The 8,887-nt window shown below is 36.3% G+C and overlaps 1 protein-coding gene across 3 annotated transcripts in view; it reads left to right on the top strand.

Moving 5' to 3' along the window:
- Positions 1-6,436: 6,436 nt before the first annotated feature.
- The window catches only part of LOC128380395 (rab GTPase-activating protein 1), a 75,933-nt gene continuing 73,482 nt past the window's right edge, over positions 6,437-8,887 (top strand). For all 3 annotated transcript variants that reach the window (XR_008323485.1, XM_053340201.1, XM_053340200.1), the window contains exon 1: positions 6,437-6,554. The gene's annotated coding sequence lies outside the window, so the exon portion shown is untranslated. The remainder of the gene's footprint in view (positions 6,555-8,887) is intronic.

Genomic DNA, 8,887 nt, shown 5'->3' with positions numbered 1-8,887 from the left:
AGGCATTTGTTTCTCTGAGTAGCCTTACATGGCAATGGCTTCATCCAGCAAAATGCCACTTGTTAGGTTAATAGCCTTTATTGTAATACTGCAGAACACATTTTTCAAAGTATTTCTTGAGAAATCAAACGATAGATGCTTTAATAGTGAGAGGCCATCCAATCTGCAGAAAACAGAGGTCTTCCCTTTGCTGATACTCAAACAGGCCTCTGTCTTATACGAGTCATATGATCTTGTAAATGAGGACCTCCGAATTTCCTGCACTGTCATGTGATCGCAGAACACAATGACACAGTCATGAACTGAATTTGTAAATGATCACTGATCACTGGAGGTCATTAGGGATGGAAACAAAGTACAGATGTGTGTACCCTTTTTTAAAAATGTTAAATATGTAATTCATACTACACTGCCTTTAACATAGTCTCTTATCAGTTGACTTGTACTGCGTTAAGCATTTCATCTTGAAACAGAAATTGTCAGCGGCAGATGAAGCTAATTTTGGTAGATTTTTATAGAAGCAACATTAACTCACAGTTAACCTTTTTGTACCTGTGGTGGTTCTTGCATTTATTCCTGCTGACTGCTCTATCTCTCTTTCCTTCACACACACACACACACACACACACACACACACACACAGCACATTTGTGCACAAACTGTCAGCCACGTAGTAGATATACACAGACACACACATGCAACACAATGGCCTTCCCTCTCCTTGATGTTGCATAAAGCTAAACATTTGGCTTTACAATGATTTTTATCCATGCTCACTGACAGACTCCTGATGTTGTCTTACACATAAACATGATCTCAGAAACTGAACACTGGAAATCAAATTTTTGTAAGCCCATGGCGTTTTCCTGTGCTTTCCAGTCCAGTCATATTTACGTACTATGTAAAAAAAAGATATCCAGAGAGCATGCATGATATTTCAAGCTGAAGCCTACAAAAGTGAGGGACACCACTTCTTGTGTTTCTTCATGCTCTATCTTCTTTTAACTTTTTTTTTTTTTTTTTAAAGGTTTTTCTGTTTTATTTTATGCATTGCTAACTTCTGTGAAGTTGTTTGTCGGGGTATTTTGTATCAGGATCTTTGTTACTCGTGTTCTGTTTGTTATATTTTACATCACAGAGAAAAAACTGATCGTCTCGTCTAATGTTTAACTGTGTTCGCTGGTCTCAGATGCACTGTTGTCAGTACGCTGTAAACCACCAAAGTCCACATCACTGTAATTTTGTGCAGTATGGGTGATTTCCATACAGCCTAGCCTTGCCTCACTCCCTTTTATAGATAAGAGGCATCTTGTGTGTGGCAGAGACTAAATGGCTTTAATATATAGCAAGAAAACATTAACCCATTTTTAGATATACAAGACTTAAGGTCATGAAAGCTCTTCTGAATTTGTTTACTGTTCTAAATCTTATGAGATTTGTGTAGGATGAGAAGAGGAGGGCTAACTAATATTTGAATCTTTCAAGCTCCCTCCTTAATTTCTTCTCATCTCAGCTACTGTACCTTTTCAAAAAAAAAATTCAAGAGGCAACAGCAATGTCTTTCCACTTAAATTATATCTTAAATCCCATTTTAGAGGATTGCAGAATGGGGTTATTTGGGGTTACTCTCTTATCTCAAACCCAACATATGCTGGGATAAGCTGGTAGACAAAGTCAAGAAATGACAAGTGGGCTGAAGAATTCTTTGTGACCGGATATGATAACACACCGCTTTGGAAAACTCTCCGATATTTTTGCAGGGTTCATTTCTGAGAGGAAAGCTGGCACAGGGATTTAGCCACTCCTTGTCAGGAATCTAGCTACCTACTGTTGCTCTGCATCTGTTTACAACTTCACCTTTGAAGTCATGCGATGTTAAGTGCCATGTCGTGTACAGTACAGTACAATCAATCCCTGCAATTTTCCTATAGCTTTTCATTTTCCTCAGCTAAAAATTATGTGAGGAGGGAAAGGCTCAGTCAAGTTGAGGAGTTAAGATACTTCTCTTGTAGTTCTGCTTTGTTCCATCAGAGGAGGCTAGATCCTTGTCTGTCTGAATCGCTCAGGGAAGAATTGAGTTGCACAGCTACTTCGGCAGTTTCTATGTTCATTACTTTAAATATTCTGTGGAAGTATTTACCCGAATTTCCCGTGCTGATGACTGACCCTTCACCCAAAGTATAAAGTGTTACACTGATTATATTGTTTGTCAGTGTTTTCTTTTGCCTCTCAGTATCAATATTGGCTTTGCTATTCCTGTTCTCATGGGAAAGGGCTGGGCACTACTGTATGGAAAAACAGTATTGTGAGTATTGAACTAATGTCAAAGTGATACTCTGTGTTTCCTTTAAAGTGTCTATAGAGCACTGCTGTAGTGGCTAATTGCACTGCACTAGTTCCCACCCCATCACTGCCAATGAGTGCACTCTGACTGTGAGTGCCCTCTCCCCTCAGCCCCACCCACCCCCCACACTCACACTTTCCTTCACCCCCTCTGCCCCCATCCTCCCTGCATTCTTTGTCATGCATGCAATATAGTCCCTCTTGTGATGGCAGAGGAGTATTAATGATTCTGTAGTTGTGATACAACACACCCAGCGCTGTAAGAGTTCTGCACATGCCCACTGTGTGGCCACGCCAAGTGCTGAAGTTTGCTTGCAGCATTTTACATGTTTGCTCATAAAAATGAATGATTGGTTAATAGAGATTATATTATTATTATTGTTACTATTATTGTTATTACCACATTTGGTTGTTGTTGTGGTATTTTTCCTTCTTGGTATAAGTCTGCTTCTTTGTTTTGAATTTGAGAATTTGCTAAAAAAGTTAAATTTTTTTATTAGACAACAAAGTGTCTCATTATTCTATATTGTATGGGGAAAAGCCTGTTTGTTGATTGTGAAACATGATGAACTGATGTTTTTTGACTATTCATGTCTGTATTAGACATTTTATTTGCGAATCTATTGTTCGATTGAAATGTAAATGAACTATTAAGAGATGGTACACATCCGTCATTGTATGCAGTCTGGCACCATCATTAGATGGACTTATAGTAAAGACGCTCATTTATAAAAACCTGTGATAATCAGATATATTTAAATGTTTGAGTCATTGGGACAGTTGTGTAATGTTTCAGAATGAGGAAAATGAAATCCTTTAGAGACAGCATATCTAAAATGTTCCCATAATGAATAATACTGTTATGTATTCCATTTATTTCCTTGGAAATATCGCATTGTGAAAGGTTTCCCTTTTACTTAACTGTAAGGTAATGCAGGACTGAAGCAAGTGATTTATGTGCTATAAATGGTCAATGAAACTGTTTGAGTAGTGTTTGACTGACTGATTGATTCTTTTGTGCATTTTCTGGCTAGTTCACTTGTGTTACACTGACAGCTTGGCCGAGCAGCAAACTGTTTCTCTGTTGCACTGAGAGATGGAGTTATGAAAAGGACGATTTCAGCACATGAGATTGCATGCTATAATAAAGCGACAACAAATAATGCTTCGTTGTATTTCTATTTCTTGTCATCATGTGTGACGATCATATTTTGACAATTCATAAGCCTTGAGATGACATTATTTAAATGGTTCTGTTAACCATTACATATTGTTCTGCTCAACTATGACCCAATTTTACATATTTGAGAAAAATAAAAACACCTTAACACCTTTCTTTTAGTCTGACCGAGAATATGCAAACTTTTATGCTCATCAAGATGATACACATTTTTGTACATAAACAGTGTTGGGAGTAAAATTTTACTCATTTATTCAAAATAGGGAAAAAATCTCAACATTCAAATATTTTGCATTCTTCACATTCAATAAAATTCAATGAAATCAGTACTGCTGTTATGTACTCCCTTTTTTAGGTAGCAGAGGAGCATGATATAGTGTGATTGTGACTGTTTTTTCTACATGAAGTGTAAAATTGATCTGAAAGCTCCATCAAGGATTAATCACCAATTATCAATGACTGATGAGGTATTCATGGATGAAAAATCAATTTGTGGTTCAGAAATGTGTTGTACAGACTAATTATTATGGGATCCTATGAAGGGTCAGAATATTAACAGTGTGTAAGGGTTAAGATCAATTATTTTATGTTGAACTTTCTATGTTTTGTCTTTTTTACCTTTGTCTTTCTCAGATGGATTAGGAGTGCTCATTTCTCTCTCATTCTTATATTTACCTTTCATTATTCAGATTTAGCAGGGAGTTTCTTTCTGGGCTTTGAAAGGCTACTGTCAGCACTTGAATCTTGACGGACAGATTAACTGCTTAGACACTAATACCATTTCAGCAATTATGTAAATGCTATAAATGTTGCTGCTCCATCACTCATTTGTTTATATTCATTGGAAACACAAGGGGGAGCTGAATCTCCAGAGCTCACTGGAAATATCTGAGTGGAAATTGAATAAAAAGCCTCCATAGACAGAATTACACATTACATTACAGCCCTGCAGAAATATATTAAAATATGTACAGTATCTAGCTGTATGTTATTAGTAGTCCTCTCTCAAGTTGTGACTTTCATTATGTTAGAAAGGGAGTGATTTACATCATTTGGTCCAACACTGAAACATCAAGCCCTGACAGGCTGGACAGGAACGCCCAGCATGACCATAACACAACAAGTGCAGCACAGGTATGTTTATCTTAGCTGACAGCTGTGGTTAAGTGATATATTCAAAGAAGTGAATGGGAGATTAATAAGAGCTCTCCCATGTTAACAAGTCGCTGCCATCTCAACCAAACTGCTGCCCTAAACAGGTCCAGTGGGAATTGTGTGGCAATGTGAGTTTGAAATGCTGAAGCCATGACTTTTCTAATGTTAACTAGGTAGAGAGGAAACATTTCACAAAAAAAGGGAAACAAAATAAGGACAGAAAAAAAACAATTAGACGACATTTGTAATTAATTACTCATTATAGCGGGTGGAACAGTTCTCATCTAGGAAAAGAAAAACTCGCAAATGAAAGAGAAAACCTTGAAAAAGTCCAACTCCACTTTGCAGATTAACTAAGGGTCAACCTTTCATCTTAAGATCTGAGTCAGACTTACTGTATGTTACCAAAAAAGTGAACTTGAAACTTCGAATTCACTGGTGTGCTTCTTGACTTGGCTCCCAAAAGACACAACCTGACTAGAGATTTCAAAGAAAAAAGAGAAATGAAAGTCTCAACTTTTGAGCAAGAAATAAAAAAAAGAAAGAAGAAAGCAACATGCTGGCCTAACATAGTCACACAAACCTTGAATATTTAATCATTTGGCTTCAATACTGCTAAAAAAAACCTTTTAGACCTGAAAACTTGCAAAAAGCACCTGGACTCTAGACTATCTTTGTGAGTATCCTATAACATGAAAACAAAAGACACAAAGTTCAACAGTCATTTTTAAAATTTCGCTAGGAAAAATCTACATATACATAAATCCATAAAGTTGTTAAGGTCTTGTCTTATATTTGAATTTAAGTATTTTGAATTCATCCAACTTATAAACAGGGTTGGGAAGGGTACTCTGGAAATGTATTAGGTTACAGAGTACTAGTTACCATATTTAAAATGTAATATTATAATTAATGTAACTATTTGAATTAATGTAACTTAACTGCTTACTTTTTGATTACTTTTCTAATTAGGGAGATCATTTCTTATAAAGCAAGATTTACCTCTCATTTGAAAATGTATTCATGTATTCATTGGAATATTGGATATTTTATGAAAAAAGTCAGAAGTCTTACATGGGCTTAATTGATACTGTGACACCACGTAAACCTATGTGTGTTCCAAATAAGGTCCACATCATGATTTATTTACAAAATATATAAAAAAATATTGGTTTCAATATATGTAGTCAGTAACATGTTAAATATTTTTAAAAATGAGCAAAAAACTCTCCTTCTGAGCAAAATATTAAAGGTCTGACTTGTAACCCCCTTTGTAATCATCACCATTTTAACAAGTAACTGACATTTAATTGCACATTTTTAACTGTTACGGATTACAGTTGCATTTATTTTGCAATTAAATTACATAACACTGTTACATGTAACCAGTTATCACTTAACACTGCTTATAAACAAAAAGAAATGTGCACATGCGCTTAGAAATATCAAAGTTTATTTTAAAGAAATCTGATTTTACTGCTTACCTGTTATATTTCTATCTACTGACTTTGTCCTCTTACCATGTTGACTCAATTAACATACTAAGAGTGAAGTCATGTTATGTTATCTTCATCTCATTATGATGTCTTATTGTTTCTGTTATTGTCACACATATTGTAAATGGTGATTTCTATTGATAAAGTGAATAAAAAAACAAACCCCTGTATGAGCGTCCTGTCATTAGCCAAGGCCAACGCCTCCCATCCCTCTGCACAGACCAGAGGGCCACTGACAGGCGCATGCGCAGCGTCGGTGTCAGCGGGTTGGTTGGGCTTGTGTTTACAGCTCGGCTGGATGCTGTTGGCTGCTGATGCTATTGGGAAAGTGCAATGTTGTGCCAACCACCACTGGAATAAATACAACCGTGGGAATAAAGGTAAGCTGTTTCTGCACTTGCACATGCATTCACTGTCAAATTTAAAGGCGGCGGTGTCTTTAGTCAGGGACATAACTACCTGTTTGTTGGTTGTAAGTGCCAAGGTAGCGTGGCTAGCAGACGTTAGCTAGCCAGCTATGTACAGTAATGGCCTGTATCCAGGCTGTCCCCAGCGAAGGCTGCCAAACAGGTTTATTCACCTAATTAATGCGAACACATTTACATAACACTTCGCATTAATTGCTTTATGGTCACGGGATAGTTTCGTTAATTGGTCACTGTGTCTTTTTGTCGGATTTTGAATCGATGACTGTTGAGCTGTCGTAGCTAACAGTTCACGTTAGGCAGGTTAGTCTTGGCTAGCTGTTAACTGGAGCAATAAGTTCACACTAAAGCTGGTTTTGTTATCGAGCAAAAATGATGCAGCACTGGATATTATTATCTATTAAAGAGCTGTGGGGTTTGGGCTCTACATGGGATACCATGTAGCAGGTATGCTCGTATCCAGATTAACTGTCGTACCTGAAAGCCAATTACTGTGTATATTAGCAGTATATAAATCTGTTATCAGAGAATAAACATGCAGGAGAGGCTCTGACCGCTGTGAACTGTCAAGCAGCACTAATTTACACTATAGTGGTTTTCCTGTTTTGTGTGCCACTGGTTATATTTAACCACAGGGCGGACTGACAGCTGGATGTGCTCTGTGTATGTTTGTAGCATGCAGTGTGTGTACAGGCTGGTAGTTTGGTTTATTAAGATTTTTATGTGACATATTTACTTAAATGATACTTCACAATACACTGGTCATCATGTCAACCATTCTGTTTCCTGTGTAGTACCTCTCACACATATATTTAAGCTCATTTTGACGTCACACACATAATTAGAATAGATGAGACAATCACCTCAAAGCTTGAAAGTCTTAAAACCTGTTGTAGTTCATTTATTGTCTGTTAATATTAATTGTAGTATAAATGTTTATCAGAAGAATTACAATTTTGAAGTGAATCCCTCTTTAATAAAGTACTAATTTAGTGCGTCTTATTTTTTGTTATTTGGTGCTCTGTTATTGTCATGTGATCAGGGAGGGACCATGAAGTTTGTTTTGATAAGTCTATTGGTGGTCTGTATCAGCACCTGACATTCGGCTGCTGAGAAGATTAATAAATATGTTGAATAATTGAACCATTAAAACATTTGTCTTCTCCTTAGTTAGTCACACAAACAATCATACCTCAAATTCAGTGTATTATTAGATTTGTAACCATCTTGCTCATTCAACAGCAATAAAGGTCCAGTATAAAAAGCAATGAAGTACATCTTGAAACAACTATCATTGACTTGTATTTGTTATCTATTTGTTAATTGAGCCGTGTCAAAATAAATGCACATGTTGAGAAATTGATCCGACTAGCTGTTGTTAGGTTAATGCATTAGACTAGTGCTATTGTTAAAAATGGATTTGTTGATAGCAGTAGCTTTTGTCTTTGTGATTTGGAGTATTCCCAGCGGTGGAAAACATGTATTGTAACTGCGAGCCGTGTGTGCCAACTGCTGCTTCACTTGACTCAGCTCTTTGTTCCTGTTCTGTTTCCTGATACGCAGGTTTACAGTAAAGCCTTGTTGCAGCAGGTAATGCAGGTGACACATGCGCACAGTGGCACACACACACACACACACACATACACACACACATACACACACATATAAAACTTGAAATATTGTCTGTGTGCAAATACTGGCTGAGGTTACAATGGTCATGTATACTAGAGGTGTGGTCAGTACTTTTTCAAATGTACTTAAGTGATGCCTGAGCAGAATATACATTCTTCTGCTCATTTGTGCTGACGTCAAAGCTGTATTGATGCTAATATGCATTTTAACATTAGTCTTAGCACAAATACTGGTGCATATTTTTTTCAAGTAATTGTATACAAAAATAAACCATCTGTGACCATTCAGCTATTCAGAATGAAGAATTATGAGATAATTAAAAGTTTGATCTTTTGCACTCATCAAGATACCAACATGAATCTGTACAGTGACTAGAAACAATCTAGTTTCTTACATAAATAAAGATAAAAAAGAAACAACATAAATTAAATTACATTACATTACATTTCAGAATCTACACTTTGCTCATAACTATCAAATGATCCATTATAAAATATAGAAATGCTGAACTCATGAACCATAATTGTACACTATAAATATAATTCCCCTCCCTGGGAGCAAATATGTGAATGATGTTAATTTAATTGATGTATTTAGATGTGTTTAGATTCCACACATTTTCTCTTATGAAGTATCTGTTTAGCTCTATATTAAGC

Source organism: Scomber japonicus, chromosome 19, assembly GCF_027409825.1.
Source record: "Scomber japonicus isolate fScoJap1 chromosome 19, fScoJap1.pri, whole genome shotgun sequence".
Classification (NCBI taxonomy): Eukaryota; Metazoa; Chordata; class Actinopteri; order Scombriformes; family Scombridae; genus Scomber; species Scomber japonicus.
This window is presented reverse-complemented; position numbering and strand designations above follow the sequence as displayed.